Source organism: Bos grunniens, chromosome 1, assembly GCF_055505025.1.
Source record: "Bos grunniens cultivar Pamir isolate PY7600 chromosome 1, Bosgru_T2T1.0, whole genome shotgun sequence".
Lineage (NCBI taxonomy): Eukaryota > Metazoa > Chordata > Mammalia > Artiodactyla > Bovidae > Bos > Bos grunniens.
In genome coordinates, this window is record NC_141165.1 from 63,424,940 (window position 1) to 63,443,002 (window position 18,063).

General features: G+C 40.5%; 1 protein-coding gene across 2 annotated transcripts in view; it reads left to right on the top strand.

Annotated features, from left to right (window-relative positions):
• Positions 1-2,444: 2,444 nt before the first annotated feature.
• NLGN1 (neuroligin 1) overlaps positions 2,445-18,063 on the top strand; it is a 969,997-nt gene continuing 954,378 nt past the window's right edge. The window contains exon 1 of one of the 2 annotated variants that reach the window (XM_086394734.1): positions 2,445-3,978. The gene's annotated coding sequence lies outside the window, so the exon portion shown is untranslated. Of the gene's footprint in view, positions 3,979-5,475; positions 5,814-18,063 lie in introns of those variants that run through there. The other variant, XM_086394727.1, reaches the window with a different exon arrangement.

The window sequence follows — 18,063 nt, forward strand, 5'->3', positions numbered from 1 at the left end:
GCCTTCCTCACCTATTCATATGTTTAGTGTTTTATTTTCTGTCTCATCTATATTTAATATGCTCCCTTACACTAAAATTGGCTAATAGAAGACAGATACAGCCCCATAAAGAAAAGAGAAAACAGGGAGGGCCTAGGAATTCACTAACCATTAATTATTTTCATGTTATGGGTACCATAAATGCAACCAAATTTCATGATCAGCTTTTAACACTAAGCCCAAATGTCACTACATATACTGAAGTTTGAATCTGTGGAGGAAGCATATCACAGAGACACTAAAAATAGAATGAACCCTGAAAAATTAGTTACTCATGTGTCATGAGCTTCACATGTATTATTTTGGATAATCCTCACAACATTCCTACAAAGTAGATACTATTATTATCTGTATTTTGCAGCAGTGGAATATGAGTTTAGAGAGATTATTGCACCAGGCAATAACATATTAAGTGTAGATCCAGGATTCAAACTAAGCAATCTGATCCCAGCTCTTAACTGCATATCCACAAATGAAGAGAAAAATAAAAAGCAAAATTTCTTGTTTTTTTAATTGCTTGTGGGATTCAGTGGTATGGTATGGGTTTATCTCCCTCAGGGGGTTTGACTGAGAAAGTGGAGAAAAAATAGGCAAGAGAATTTGGTTCATTTGCCTGTATTTACAGACAGTGATAAATGCTGTTTGTATGACAATTCTATTGTGTTAAAATTCTTGAGTTTTTGCTAGATTAACATAAAAATGAGATAATAGTGCCCAGCTGATAAAGTATAGCTGTGAAAAGAATAATGAAAAAACACAATAGAACCTATTTAGAATTAATGTATACTATAAATACCAAATATTAAAAATGAAAAACGTTCAGTCATTACCTTTAGGATTCTGATATTAACTTCAACGGATGCATTTAGAATACGGTACCCATAGCCTTGGGAAAAAAGAAAGTATACAAAACTTTATATTCTTTAATTGGGTTGGCCAAAAGTTCACTGGGGTTTTTTCCCATAAGATGTTATGGACAATATATCAAATCATCCTTATTTCTTTTTTAAAAAGAAAGAAATGAGGTTCTGTGGTTGTCATAATGATAACCTCTATCAGGTTACCTTAATTGTGTAATCCCATGAAAGATGAAAGTATTCAGTCAGTACTTTCATTGATTTTGGAATAGATACTTATTTCTCATCTTTTTAAGGAAATTCTAGAGAACTCTCCATAGTCCAGAGACCTTTCATAGGATTTAGATAAACTGGGCAGGGTAGATCTGTCACCAAGAATCAGATATATGTTTTACTTGAATGAAATTTCACTTTCCTGGGAGCAATATCAAAATCTACTATTTGTCAACACATCACCTAAATGTTACTTCAAAAGAAAAGGGCAGGGGGAGGGCGGGGAGGAAAAGTTGACAAGATACACTGAATTCTAAAACTATGTCAGGAAAAATGTGGTACTAAATTCCTTTTAAGCAGGAGGAATATGTCATATTTAAGACTTTCTATTTTCACTCGTGTGTGTGTGTTTGTGTGTGTTTAGTTGCTCAGTTGTGTTCAACTCTTCGCAACCCTATGGATTGTAGCCCGCCAGGCTCCTCTGTCCTGGGGATTTTTCAGGCAAGAATATAGTTACTTTATAATGTTGTGTTAGCTTATTCTGTTCAGCAAAGTGAATCAACTACACATATACATAATGAAGTGAAGTCGTTCAGTTGTGTCCGACTCTTTGCGACCCCATGGACACCAGGCTCCTCCGTCTATGGGATTTTCTAGGCAAGAGAGTGGAGTGGGTTGCCATTTCCTTCTCCAGAGAACGTCCCGACCCAGGGATCGAACCCAGGTCTCCCACATTGTAGACAGATGCTTTACCGTCTAAGCCACCAGGGAAGTCTATACATATACATATACATATAGCCCCTCTTTTTTGAATTTCCTTCCCATTTAGGTCACCACAGAGCATTGAGTTCCCTATACTATACAGTAGGTTCTCATTAGTTACCTATTTTATAAACAGTATCAGTAGGTATATGTATCAATTCCAATTTCCCAATCCTTCCTACCCCTCCTCCCTTCTTCCCCCTTAGTATTCATGTTTGTTCTTTACATGTATCTCTATTTCTGCTTTGCAAATAAGATCATCTATATCATTTTTTCTAGATTCCACATATATACATTAATATATGATATTGGTTTTTCTTTCTGACTTACTTCACTCTGTAGGACAGTCTCTAGGTCTATCTGTGTATATGCTGCGTCCTTAGTTGCTTCAGTTGTTCTGGACTCTGTCACCCTATCGACCATCCCCAGGCTCCTCTGTTAATGGGATTATAAAGACAAGAATACTGGGGTAGGTTGCCAAGCCCTCCTCCAGGGGATCCTCCCAACCCAGGGACTGAACCTGAGTCCCTTATGTCTCTTGCATGGGCAGGGAGGTTCCTCACAACTAGCGCCACCTGGGAAGCCCTAGATCCATCCACATGTCTGCAAACGACCCAATTTTGTTCTTTTTTATGACTGAGTAATATGTCATATTTAAAGATTATTTTTCAAAATCAGATCACATATTCTGGTTATTTATTTTTATTAATTAATGAGTAATACATTAGAGCAACTGCATTCTACATGTTGGTTAAAGTTCCTTTCTTTGACCTGAATTTTACAGATTACAGCATGCATGCAAATGAGAAATATGAAGCAAGCACTTAAACAAGCAAAAACACTTTTCAAGACTATATGTCACAGATCTCTCCTAGGGATTTCCTACTTGTGAATTTCATTCTTATTAATATTATTACAAGCTGCAGTCAGTTAATTCAATGGTTCCCTTGGCAGGCCCCTGTCCCCCACCCAACTCGCTTGCATCTAAAATTCACACAGAGAAGCTGCTAGGAGGTGTGTAGGTGTAAACAATGTGGTATAGTGAGTCACACCCGTCACAAAAGCCAACACTGATTAGCTATGATAAATTCTTAAAAATCACCAATCCAGGGGCAAAAGACGTGGGTGCAACCAGCAGGAAGAGGCCAGAGGCAGTGGCTTTGCATTTACACTACTCCCACAGACGAGACTACAACCAACACTTTAATTCGGAGCTCACTCTGCCTCTGGCTGGTGGAAACAGAAATCAGGGGCGAGTTCTGTGGCAAGGGATTTACCAAGGGGGAAGGGGGAAAAAAAAAAAAAAGAAAAAAACTGAAGCAGCACAGTAGAAGGCTGTTGCCTCCAACTCCTCACTCGCAGTCACCAAGACGAAAACGCCTGGAAGGGAAGCATAATGACGCCTAGAACCGAGAAAGTCATCGCATCTGAGGCCTCGCAGCTTGCCTGCCGCGCGGTTCACTCGCACGCTCTGGCAAGGGGTTTGGTGAACGTCACACGTGACGCCGGGGGCCCTTAACCCCTCCTGCCGCCGCGGGCGCTGCGGGTGCTGAGGGCGGAGGATGCTCGGTCGCTGCTGGAGGAGGGAGGGAGGAGGGCGGAACTTGTAAAAGGGAAGGACCACGACCCACATCACGTCTGCCACCGCTGGACCCATGCCCCTGAAGCCCACCCCCAAGGCAATTGTGGCTCCGGCCCGGGGAGGGGGCTTGCAGGGAAGGGACTGCTGTGCAATAAACGGGGCGCAGAGAGAGTGGCGGGGGAGGCAATCGTGGCTCTGCGGGGGCGGGACGGGGTCGGGAGGATGGGTCTAGCTTGATTCAGACTCCTGCACCCAGCAACGCCACAGAGAGGGGGAGAGAGGGAGAGGAGGTTGTGCTGTGTGTGTGCCCGCGTGGGTGCGCGCGGGTGTGTGTGTGTGTGTGTGCGCGTGTCTACAGGTAGCAGCGGCGGCGGCGGCGGGGACCGGAGCAGGGGACGCGTCTGCAGCCACCTCCTCGACTGTGATTTTCGGAGGCGACTGCTCACTTAGCTGACGGATCTGTACCCTCGGGAGATCTTCTCATCCTCTCCATTTCCACGCGTCTTAGTCGTCTTCCAGTTTCAAGTGTGTGCTTGGGGTATTTTATTTTTAATTTTTTTCCCCTTCTCCTTCTAAATCTTCCCGGGAATTCTGCATATTGAAGCAGGTGGCTCCTGGTACGAAATCTTTGGATACATTTGGCTTGCCAAGTTTTTTCTTTCCCCGTCCCCTCCCGGTTTCAGAGGCATCTGTGGTGCTTTTCTTTTTGGATTTATACGCAGAAAACGTATATATGTTTATATACCGACCGCATAATATATAAATACATAAACGCGTGCCCAAACGCTGGGTTTTCGTCTCTCTTAGCGACAAAGCGGAATGTTTTGGAGCGGATGGATAACGAGAACAGTATTAACATTCTTTTGAGCCTGTTTTTTCAAAAGGGGAGGGAGAGTGAAGAATTGTTTAACATTCGGCCATCGTTTGGCTGCACTCTAAGCATCACGAAGTATTTATGGTTGCAGATCAGGTGCAAACGGGGCTTAGAGAGAAAGGTAAGGGAGCTTCCTGCGTCCACCGAGCTCCGGCGTTTTTCTTAATCTCGGGGATTGCCGAGAACTTCCTACTCCTCGCCTCTCCCTCTTTTACCCCACCTCCACCCACCCTGCCCTGCTCTCTCCGTACGCTTAACCCTTTTTCAATTCCGTCGGGTTGGGGCGGGGGCGGGAGAAGAGGGTTGCTGGAGGTGTTAACGTCTGTTAGAGTTTAAATGCTTCTCTCTCCCTGAACCCCCCCCCCCCCCCCGCCTCTCTCTCCCCCCTCTTCCTCCCTCCCTTCTCCCAGCCGAGTAACTGAGTTTCCCAATCCCCTTTTAGGAAGTCATTTAATCGTTTTGGAAAAGAATGCTACCTAGATAGCTGTTTTAAACGTTTCTTGGTGCCAACCCCTCACCTCTATCCTCTGACGAAAATAAAAGCAATAAAAAATGATGAACTTTAACGAACTGGGTGGTTTCTTTAGCAGTGGGGGTCGTGGAACCTCCCAAATTGTTATTTTCCTGTAACGAACAGCCAGTACCTCTAGACGACTCCGCCGCGGAGGCAGCTTCCATTTCTTTCTGTCAGTTCATTTACTTGGCGGGTCATTTACCAGAGTTGAGCAAGATGGAGCGGAGTCTAGTATAGGCAAAACTACACGACACTTAATTCCTTTTTAAATCCACCCTTCACAACACGATCAGTCCCTGTTTAACTCTGTTCAGTGGAAGCGTTTTCAGACTCGACCTTCTGGGGAGAGGTGGGAACTTGCCCTTATTTTCCCTTTCCTCCTTCCAGCCTCCTTCCTCCTCCGTGCACAGCTCGCGCCCCGGCACTTTGTAAATTGCCCCTTTTGCCCACACCTCCTGGTGGGTGTTCTCGGCTCTTCTCCGCTCCTGCCCGCTCCGTCCTCTCCTTACTGGCGTTTTCAAAGCAAATGCATCTCCTCTTTTCCTGGGCTCCCTCTTCCCCCACCCCGCGCCGCCCCCCGCGCTCCCCACCTGCCCCGGCTCGCCGCGCCCCTCCTCCCCACCTCCCGCGGCGCCCTGACCCTTCCAAGCCCGAGTCCGGGTCTGCGGGCTGGGGGGCGTCGTGTCGGCGCGCCGACGACTCGGCGGCTACGCGGAGCGCGAGGCGCGGTTGTGAGTACAGACCGCGGGGAAGGCGAGCCGGAGTCGGGCTAAGAGGCCGGGGGAGCCCGTCAGAGCCGGAGAGCCCCGAGAGAAGGCAGGAAGCGAGAGCGATGCGCGCACGTCGCCCGAGCTCCGGCGGACGAGTGCAGTCGCCTCCGACGCCTTAGAGCGGCGCCCCAGTCGCTGCAGCCTTTCACCCTAGAGCGGTGTCCAGGGACCAGAGACCGGGAGCCGAAAAATCGGCAGAGAGGTACCGAAGCATTAGGGAAAAGATTACCAGAGAGCGGGGAGGGTTTCCTGGCGAAACGCGGAGGCTGAGCAGATGGAGGAACAATGCCTCCTCCGCGAGAAAAGCCTCGCTTGAGGCCGGGGCGGAGCGCCGAGGAGCTGCCTCCAGCCTCGGGCTCTCCCTCCCGGGCCCTCCGGCTCGTTCTGGGGCCGGTGCAGCCTCGTAGTTTGACAGGGCTAGGAAAGTTGCTCTTCCCCACATTTCCTGCGAAGTGGTTTTCAGTTCTGCGTGGTTCCAGTCAAGATGTCACTCCTTAGATCCCCTGCGATGAGCAGCTAATAGATTATGCATTATGGGGCAGTCGAGTCCCCGGGCAGAACAGAGAGGGAGTCCAAACATTTCCAACCTTCTCCTTCGGCTCCTGACCGGCCAGCCCAATGCTTTGTGAGTAGAAATGAAAAGCCACCTGCAATTATTTAGGTTGAGATTTTCTAGTGGGAATGATTTATTCCAGAAGAGGTTGTTAGGGTGTTATAGAGATGAGGAAAATTCTGTGTCTAATATTTGATTCATTTGTGATCATTCTGAATCATGAGTAGTTGCTCTCCACAAAGGTATTATACTATTTCTTTTTTCATTTCCAGGACCATAGTGATACATATAGGACTTAGGAGACATGAATTCGGATAACTAACCCCGTGTCTGTTACTCTGCCATTTTATAGATACTTCATATACTTTTTCCTTCTTTTCATACTGAAACTAGACTATTTTTGCTTAAATAAATAATCATGCCGTCCATGAAGATTCCAATCATAATATATTTCTCAAAAATTAATTGTGCTTAATTATAAATAGGATCGTAGATATAAAAATATCACTTGGAGAAAGTGGAGGTACATGTGTAAAAGATATAACATGCCTCAGCATTTCAATCAGCCTAACAGAACACCAGCTTTCAGAAATGAGCTCAGAAGCAAGGGCCATGCACCTACTTAAAATATTAAATGTTAAGTGCAAAAACATTAGGTTTACCGTGCCCTTGGCAGAGAATGAATATAAGTCTACCTGCTCTGCGGAGTGATTGAGTGATTCACAGAGCAAGTGGAAGTTAATCATTACTCAGGCCTTCCGATTACATGGTTTGATGAAAAGAAGTAACTGTTATCTGTAAGCCTGCTATTCTACAGTTAGTCTTTCCAATCCTCTTAACATAAGCAGAAATTGAGGGAGTCAGTCTTTCAGCCTACTGTAATAGACTTCCTGCAGTGTAGGTTTCAGAAAAGCCCTCTGAAGCAACTCTCCTTTCCATAGTCTCCCTCCTTCCAAAGTATTTTCTCTCAGTCTTTTACTCCCTTAGTGGGGCTTCATTTTGCGAAATTTTCCTTTATGTTTAGGTATAACGTATTTGCAATTACAAATGTCTGAATTGTTTTGAAACTGAAGATGGAATATACATTCACAGAAGGTAGGCTGAGAACTCCATTTGCTACAGGTAGAGTATTTGAATGTTTGATGACTCTTTTCATGGTTGGCTGACTTCCCTGAGTCTGAAGTCTCTTCCAACCCTGAAATTCTTATATTTTATTCTATTTTTATTATTTCCACATGGTTATTCAGTGACAGGGTCTATATCATTCTTCACATTTCTTTAATTAATTACAATTTTTATAGGATAGTGAATAAGCTATAGCTAGAGAATACAGATATAAACACATGCCCCAATGTTACTGGCAACTTTCTGAGGGACAGTATTGATTAGTGGGTATAATTGATAAATACCTCTCTGGGTTTCCATGTGCTGAAACAAACCCTTCTAACATTCTTTAAAGCAAAGCATAATAATCATTTATTTCTAGAATTCTTTTTTAAAATTTTTATACAAAGGAATTTTATGAATTATCTAACAAATATTAATTTATAGTTTTTGAAAGCAAAACACAATTGGAATTAACAGTAACATTGGAAACTGCAACAGTTCAACAATACACTTTTGCCACAAAATACTTTTAAGTATTTTGAAGTGAAGTTTGGAATCTTATTAGAATGTAAATAGAAAGTTATGATTCCTCAATTATATTTAATTATTTGTAAATGAAATCATCCGAGACCAGTTCACCTAAGTTACCTATTTTTCTAAAACACAGGTATGGTCTTACAGATCTTTTATCAGCCATGGCCAGTGGCTCTTTATATTTTGGATGCTAATATCCATAATTCTGAGGGCACTCAATTCTTTTCACAATTTACTCCCCAGTCTCCCTTTTTAGATTAAAATACCTTCCACCTGGAATTCCTCCCCAATTTGCTCTTCATTCCATTCACTTGACTCCTCCTTACCATTTTCCCCAATACTACTTGACATTTTAGGCTTCTGTGCTTTCCTTATACTAATCTTCTGTTATGGATTACTTTCTATTCTCCTCTACGCCCCCCTGCCAGATATATCCTAACTCTAGGATGGGAAAACATTTGTTTCTTTAGAGTGTTCTTTTCTCTGTCACCCTGCTATCCTTACTCTGAGCTCCCACAACATGTTATCCATACTAGAAGTAGCCCACCTTTCACACTTGCTGATGGTTGGCTCCCTCACTGGAGAGTAAGTTCCCAGAGGTTAAAAAATATACGTAATTTATCATTTCATTCAGAATGCTTAGCTCCATGTCTGAATGTAAAGTAGACCATAAGTGAATGATAAATGTATTGCTTATAAATACATTTGGCTATGAGGCAACAAAAAATCTGGCTAATAATGGATTAAGTAAATAAGGATTTATTTATCTCTTCTAATTGTAAAAGTCAGGAGAAGAGAGTTGATTAAGCATTTGAACAAGGAGTCAGGCTTCATCTTTCGTGTTGGTGGTTTCCTATGGTCCTAAGATCACTGCTGTACCCCAGGCATCATGTCTGCTTTCTAGGCCCAAAGCAGGAGTGGGTGGGGGAAGCTAACAGGGTTTTCTAGCTCAGGATTTCTCAACTTTGGCGCTGTTGTCATTTGGGGCTCATAAGTGTTTGTTGTGTGTGTGTGAGGTGTCTGGTACATTGTATTAGTAGGATGTTTAGCAGTATCCTTGGCCTCTACCCACTAGATGCCGGCAGCACACCCCACCCAGTCACCCACCCAGTTATGACAACCAGGACTTTCTCCACAAGTTGCCAAATGTCCCTTAGAGGTAAAATCATCCTGAGTTGAGAACTTGAGAATGATTGGAGTCTGGAGGAAGGAAATTCCTCATTTCCTACTTCCCCCTTTTCTTTGCACTGCAGTGGTGGTAAGGATCTGTTTGATTTTTGGTTAATAAATGGCAGAGGGCTCTTGATGAGATTAAAAAAAGAAAAATGGGAGATGAAGGACCAAACAGGCCTTCTCTTTGAGCATTTTGTCTTTCTTGTCATGTGGACATTCTCCCCATAGATTTCCATACCTACCAGAACTGTATCAAATGGCTACTTCCAGGTACCCAACACGTTGGGAAATGTGTCTTTCCTTTGGCATACCACTAACTTGGAGAAAGTCAGAATCTATGAAAAAAGAAGGGGAAACAGATTTGGGGCTGGAAACTTAAAAGTTTTTGCCACTGTGAAAGAATAAATGAATATGTAAAAGTTCACCTAAGTACTTTAGAATTTAGAAAGGAGAAAAAGTAAAGAAAAAAAGTAAATAGTCACAGAAGAGGATAGATGTAATTTTTTCACATGCTAAATATTCATAAAATAACTATGATAAAACTGTGATTTTATTTTTCTTCTGGATGATAGTTTAATTGGAAAAATAATGAGCAGAATGGAGGCATCTTACTCTTCCTAACTTTGTTTTTTTGGGGGTGTCAGAGAGCACCTTGTCTCCTTCAATCTGTTGAATAAAGCAGTAAAGTTTGATATTCATAATTATAAATTAGATAGCCATAATTATGTGAGAAATGTTGTCAAGGAAAATACGGATCTTTTGTTTTAATACTCCTTCCTAAGGCTTGTATAAAGACAGCACATCCCAGTGATGGCATTTGATTAATAACGTTTTCTTGTACATGTGTGTTAACATGGACTATGGTAACTTTAAATTAGGTTGCTTAATTATTTATCTCAGTGTAGGGTTTTGTTTTTTTTAAGTTCTATCGGATACAATAAGTATGGCTTCCCTGGTAGCTCAGCTGGTAAAGACTCCACCTGCAAAGAGGAGGCCTCAGTTCAATTCCTAGGGTGGGAAGATCCCTGGAGAAGGGATAGGCTACCCTCTCCAGTATTCTTGGCTTCTTTGGTGGCTCAGTTGGTAAAGAATTCACCTGTAATATGGGAGACCTGGATTCTATCCCTGGGTTGGGAAGATTCCCTGGAGAAGGGAATGGCTATCCACTTCAGTATTCTGGCCTGGAGAATTCCATGGACTATACAGTCCATAGAGTTGCAAAGAGTCGGACATGACTGAGCAACTTTTATTTTTATTGGATACACTTATAGGGAAGAACTACACCTTACAAAGATGTATCAGTGTTGCTGTCATGACCCATGATCTTATCTGATTGATTACAATTTTTTTCCATGAATTTGTTGAATGCCAGGTTTTGCTTAGTTCTGTGTACAACATAGCAATATAAAATATGATGTTTATTATGAAACTTTTGCATGTAGGCAACAAAATACCCAATTAAAAGTCCAAACAGTAAAGACTTATCTCTCAGAACAAGAATTCTAGAGTATGCTGCTGCTGCTGCTAAGTTGTTTCAGTCGTGACCGACGCTGTGCGACCCCAAAGATGGCAGCCCACCAGGCTCCTCTATCCCTGGGACTCTCCAGGCAAGAAGACTGGAGTGGGTTGTCATTTCCTTCTCTGATGCATGAAAGTGAAAAGTGAAAGTGAAGTCGCTCAGTCGTGTCAGACTCTTAGTGACCCCATGGACTGTAGCCTACCAGGCTCCTCCGTCTATGGGATTTTCCAGGCAAGAGTACTGGAATTCTAGAGTATACTGGTCCATGATTGGCTACCTCTGGCAGCCCTTGAACTGTCAGTGCTCTGGGACAGTTTTGCTATATTCTCTTGGCTCACAATTTTTGAAACAAACAATATGGCTACCACAGAGCCAAACATCACCTCTTCATACAGTCTTACCCAAAGTAAAAAGAGAGGAAGTCTTCTCAGGGAAATCTCTCTTTTTATCAGAAAGGATTTTTTTTTTTACCAGAAGCTATCAGCAGACTTCCTTTTATGTCTGATTGATTAAAACTATGACCCATCCAAAGAGATACATTGCATGACTGGTTTTGATCAACCATGGTCCTTTCCCAAGGCCTGGAGGAGAGGTCTGCTTTTCCCATGGACATGGCAGTGTTACACTTAAACAAATCCAGAGCTCTTGTTAACTGACAGGAAGGAAGCAATATTTGTAACCTAGGGCACCTAATATGGTGTGCCATAAATATCACACCCTCGCCTGCTTGAAGTTCTTATATTAATAATGTGGAATGTCTACACTGGAATTAAGTCCTTACACACACACACAAGAATTAAGCAGTACTTGGATCTGTGGATACAAAGTGTATACATGTCAGGCTTCATGCTTCTGATACAGAATGATTTGCTTTCATACTGTTCAGAGATTTTTAAAAATATTTTCTGAAGAATCAGAAAATGTAGGAATGGGCCTTATAGAGGAATTACAAACACCAAATAATACTACATTCCATGTATAAATCCCAAACCCTACATTTCAACTTATACCTATATATCACATAACAGAAACCATAGTTAAACCAGAGCATGTTCTTCTTACATGATCTGTAAGTAGCATGTAAGATCTTATAATTTGTCATGTGTCTATCATATGATCTTATAATTGTAAATTAGAAATAATATGAGAAATGACTGAAACTTTTTGCCAGTTATTCTCATGCAGAAGGACTTGATATCAGTTATGCCCAAATTGAAATCACTCCCTGCTTTTGGTACCTGTTCACTTGGAGAGTCTAGAAGAGGGAACTAATTTTTAGCTCACATGCCAGTATCTTGTTGAACATGATGAGTCTTTAAAAAAAAAAAAAAAAACATAGAAAGCCTTATTTTCTTTTTTTTTTTTTTTTTTTGGTCTAACTCCATGGAATCTCAGAGCCAATTTTGTGTTCAGTTGAAACAGGGGTCCTGAATTGTCTCCCTTTATCCTGTTTCATTATTTGAATTCATTCTTGAACTTAAACTTTGATTCAATCAAGATTTGATTGTATTTGGGCTTTTTTATCATCAGTTCAGTTCAGTTGCTCAGTTGTGTCCAACTCTTTGCAACCCCATGGACTGCAGCACACCAGGCCTCTCTGCCCATCACCAGCTCCCAGAGTTTACTCAAACTCATGTCCATTGAGTCAGTGATGCCATCCAACCATCTCATCCTGTGTGGTCCCCTTCTCCTCCCGCCTTCAATCTTTCCTAGCATCAGGGTGTTTTCAAGAGTCAGTTGTTTGCATCAGGTGGCCAAAGTATTGGAGTTTCAGCTTCAGTAGGATGGACTGGTTGTATCTCCTTGCAGATCTCCTTTTTATCATAAGCTACTTCAAATTACTTTTGGAAGGAGAAAGTCTATGTATGTACATGTATAAATACATGTACAAGAGTGAATGGTGTCATACATCACTCAATAAGTGTCTTTTTCCTGAATGAATATATGTTCAGAAACTAGACAATATTGTGTGCAATAAACTCTGAATTATACTCCCATCAATATGTGCAGTAGGGTTTCAGGGAAAGAAGATGCTGGTGATGTCTGAGTCATTTTGACAGAGATGCATGTAGTAATTTGCAGACAGGTGGAAAAGTAAGGCAGGGTAGATGGAAGGTGGATAGCTGAAGTCATTTTGCTAAAGTATTTTGCTTTGTGACCAATATAAAGGGTCAATGAAGCTTTAACACCAAAGCCACACGGTAAAAGAGCTGTGAACTAAGAAGGAATGGATCTGATTTCTCTTTGTTTCAAAGCAAATTTTGTGATGGACATTGACAATCCTCTCCGTTACCTCCGGCGTTTTAGAATGTGTTCAGAGTCATATCTTTGCGTCGTCAGTGCTCTATTTTCAGGCTCCAGGTCTGAAGCAGTTTGCCCCACAGCGACCACCTCTGACCTGGGCTCCTCGCCTCCAGGGAAACTGATTTTTGAATTAAACTTAAAATGATAATTAGCAGCTCCATCTGTGTTTGGGGTCAGAAACAGATGCTTCTACTTTTTGTTTTAAGAAGGCATATTTGAAAGTGAAAACAGTGATATTGAGTTTTGAATACAGTAGTTCACATTTTAGTGGGCACATTTGTATCAAATAAAGATCATAAGAGGAATGGGTATTCCAGGTATTTATCTGACCACCTTTCCACTGGACGTGGCAGTGTCTCATACTTCACCATACTCCACTGTGACATAATTATGGTTCACAGTATTGGCCCCAAGGTACTGCAAGTTCTTGAAGCTTCTCTTAGGGGATAAAATGTTTAGTTACATTTAATACTTTACAAATATTTCATTTAAACAAAGGAACCACTGATTACAGAACACATCATTATTTTACGTATGCTCTAGAAAGAAGAAGCACCCCAATTAAATCGTTATACAGTATTTTTCTATCACTTAGAACATTATACTTTAATAAAGAGCAATTTAGACTTAAATGGATGTAGATTTTACTAATATATTAATTTTGTGTATGTGTGAAAAATATATTAATTAACACATCGGTTTAAGAATTCAAAAATTTTTGTTCTTTTCAGCTTCTCATTCTTTTGAAGAATTTTTTTGACTGAGTCATATCCATACCCATGTTCTTGCTGACAGCAGTCTCTGTGTGTGTTACTGATGCACCCTTTCTTAAGAGTACTTCATGATGGTCTTCAGGATTTCATTCCAAGCAGCTGATAGCTTCTGAAAGGTTTGATGCTGGTGTTATGTTGATCTTGCTAGAATGTGACAGTGGAAGATTTTCAGACAATAACCAGCTCTCATATTTCTTCTTTCAGTTGTCCTGAAATGTCAGGAGTGATGGTAGTCTGGTCATGGCAAGGGGAATGCAACCAATTTTTGCATACAAAGTCAATGGCCTCTGCTGCTGCTTGGCTGTACCAAATTATAAAATGCGTCCTGATTCTAGAGATGTTAAAGGTTAAAAAAACAGTGTGTCAGAGTCAATGAAATATGACAACTTTAATGATATATGCATCCTCACTTTTAAACAACCTAATGGAATAATGATAATTAAGCAAACTGATTAATTTCTAAGCTTTTGGATAAGAGAGACTACCATGTAATTCTTAGTGAGCATGATTAGAATCTGATTTAACCCTTTTTATTCTCTTCTTACCCTCCCAGTTTGCAGTATAGAAAATGTAGCTAGTCTCAAATGGATAATGGTATGATAAAAAAGCATAAGACTAGGAATCAAGAGACCTGTGTTTATGGAACAGACTCTTCTAATAACTATGTGTGTCACTTCCTGTAATTCACTTCCTCTCTCTGGGCCTTGGTTTCAGTGTTTACCATATATTATCAAATTGAAATTAAATGTATCTTTTGGCCCTGAGAACTGTTTTGTGTAAAGATAATCAGTAATAAAGAATGTTCATAATATTATATATATATGTATATTTAAACTGGTGTTACATAAATATATAGTAATAGAAATATATTACTCTAAAGTGGTAAACTTAAGATATATAATATATGTTATATAGCTTTAAGATTTTACAGCTTTTTTGGGAGGTTTACACGTGCATATCTTATTTAGAACAACTGTGAGCTGTGCAGAAAGTTCAAAAGAACAGAGTTAGTATTGAGGAAACTTCTCCTCAAACATTCTGAAATGGAAAGATTACTGAATAAATCAAAGCCAAATAAAGGGTGTAAAAGTGGGAAGAGGCAAGGAGGTAATGCATTTTCTATCAAGAACAAAGAAAACTTCCACAAGAAATTAACTATCACTATATACAAATGTTCTGCTTAAAAAGACAGTCATCAGTAAAAAGCAGGAGGAAATTGGCAGGTAAAAATGAAGTTTCTTTTTTATTTTTTGTTTTATTGTTACTCAGCCACATACTACTGATTTTAAAAGATATGAATAAAAGGAAAAGGAGTTTCAGCTTAGATCAGTCAGATGCTACTATTTGTGGATATATCTTGACAGTTCTTACTGTGCAATTCCATAGACAACAGTGTTTCTTCTCTGTATTGTATTTGAAAATTGCCACTGCTCTTAAGTGGTCAGAAAGCTGGGTACTTACTTTCTGATGAATAACAAGCTCTCCAAAGGTGTCCCGCTCTCTTTTCTCTCATTGTAGCTGTAGTCATCACAAAGAAAACACAATATTGCCTTTTACCCACCTATTTTGCCATAAAAGTGAGTTGATTTATACAGTATGAAGAAACCCTTTCCTAGTTTTTTCAACTAGATATTCTTGAAACTTTTTTTTAAAAAAAGTATGGATTATATAAGATAGAGATTCAGTATTGTTGCAAGTAAATTTTTATTGAATGATTAAATTGTTTTAATCCTAATTTAATGTAGATCCATTTGTCCACAAGAAAAATATTCGAGATACGAATATTTAAGATGGAGAATATTATTAATAGTAGAGTCTTAGACTGTAAAATAGGATGTTGAGATTATATTTGCATTGCAATCACTTTTTTATGGTTAAAAGGGGAAAATCAGTTTTTGACCCCAGATGATCTGTAATGCATATTGTAAAAGAGAGTAATTTATTTTTAAAGCTTTCAGTAAATATTCAGTGGTATTTCCAGCTGAGAAACTGACTGGGCCATACTGTTTTTTTTAGTCAGTTTTAGGGCATCTTTCTTAAATTGCAGGTGGCAAAGCTGAGGTTGAGATAAATGACTTGCTCAATACACACAATGATAGAACTTGCTTATGTACATGCATTCATAAATCAATCTTTATGTAATATCTTCTTGCATCAGTTTTATATACAGGACAGTAATACATATACCAGCATCATATATGACATATCTGTGATTATAGAGTTATTAGTTTAGAAATATAGGCAATAAGTGCCAGAAGATATAAAGAAAAGAGTTTTATTTTTAGGAAGATTTTGTGAAGAAAGTGTTACTTGACGGAGATTGGGATATGAATAAATGGGTAAGAGGAAGCAAAGCATTGCTTAAAAAAAAACAATGAAAATTAAGAATAGGACATGTGACAGAAGCAACTGGTCATTCTAGAGTTTTTCTAAGGGAAAAGCAAAAATCCCCACACCAACCCACATTGAGAAATGTTATTGTAGAAAAGAAAGAAGTGTCCTCATTGAGAAAATTCATCTCATTCTGACCTGTGTTCAGTAGTTTGGCTTAGGACCTCTGCAGATCAGAAATATCAATAATATATTTATCCTGAGATAAACAGGTTTTTGGAAAAACTAGTCCATATTGCTTATATAAGAAGAAACTCATTTCTGCCAGAAAATAAATTATATTATTTGAAATGGAAAATACAACTTTCTGAATGTGTGTTTATGCATGTAAGTGATTGATACCAAATCAACTTGAGATCATTTGATTGTTTGTCATCAAATTCTTATAAGGAGATTCTTATCATAGCCTGCCTAGATAGTGTTTTCTGACCTGGGTTCCCTCTCCCCAGGAAGCACTGGAAACATTCTGTCTCTCCAAACATACCTTCTTTTCCCAAGCTCCCTTTCAATATAATGCTCCAGTCAGTCCTTTCAGATCTGCTGATTATAGCAAACTTATTGAAATGTCCTATTTGCTTCAGAGAGAGAGGGTCTAATTGGTGCTAATCTGCCTTTTAATACCCAGCAATCATCCTCATCACCACTTAAAAAATTGTACCATTTCTAAGATCTAAGAGGTGCAGTTTCAAGTGAGATATATTCCTTAGTTTCTACTAAATTGCACATGAAATCAACATGTCCCTTCTGACTTTCCTTGAATCCACTCCCTGTAAAAACAGCAGCTCATTTTGGGAATCAGTGGGTAGAATAACCAGCACCCAGGGAACAAGGAAGGAATCAGTCAGAAGAGCATGAGCATGTTTTCTATAGAACTCCATAAACAAGGTCATAATTTCTCATGAATCGGTGCATTACGACTCTGCCTGTCAGAAGTACACTGGGAATAGCCTTGGTATTCAGCTTAGAATGTCATTCCCTCACTGGTGTTCTCTTAAACTCTAAAGGAGTATGAGGCTTCACAGAACCACCTCCCTTCCGGGGGCCCTGTCTGTACCATGCAAACCCATAAAGAACAAGAGAGTGAGGCCTGGAAAATCAGTTTAAATTAGGACCATTGCCAGTGAGATGAAGCTTCTGTTCATGCCAGGTGCTTACCAGAAGAATCCTTTAGGGCTCTAGAGAGAGGCCAAGAGGCAATCCCTGGAAAGGATGGGAGATTGAGGAGCTGAGGCATGGGAAAGGGACTGAAAAATGAACAATACTTAGGAAAAGGAACTTATTCTGTCCCACTCTTTAGCCTCACTCATGGACAGAGGAGCCTGGTAGGCTACAGTTCATGGGGTCGCAAAGAGTCAGACATGACTGAGCAATTGAGCATGCATAAGCGCTTTAGCCTCAGAGGTGATCCTGTTGCCAAGCAATAAAAATGCATGATTCTGTGTATTCTTCACTCTTTCATTGATTTAGTTTATGTATCTGTCCAAGTACATGTGAGAGTTGGACTATAAAGCAATCTGAGTGCCGAAGAATTGATGCTTTTGGACTACGATGTTGGAGAAGACTCTTGAGAGTCCCTTGGATTGCAAGGAGATCCAACCAGTCCATCCTAAAGGAAATCACTCCTGAATATTCATTGGAAGGACTGATGTTGAAGCTGAAACTCCAGTACTTTGACCACCTGATGCGAAGAGCTGAATCATTTGAAAAGACCCTGATGCTGGAAATGATTGAAGGCAGGAGCCGAATGAAATGACAGAGGATGAGATGGTTGGATGGCATCACAGACTCAATGGACATGAGTTTGAGTAAACTCCTGGAGTTGGTGATGGACAGGGAGGCCTGGCGTGCTGCAGCCCATGGAGTCGCAAACAGTTGGACATGACTCAGTGACTGAACTGAACTGATCTGTCCAAAAGGGTTGATATTGTCAACTACATATGGCTTTTGTAGAATTACATGAAATAATGTAATATAGCTTAAAATATGTCCAGAAGTGTTACTACCATGATAACACTCCGCAAATATGTAAAAACACAGTCTCTGCTTGCTCAGTAATAGCCATTTAGTACACATTTTTTCCAAATAGGAAAAGGAATAC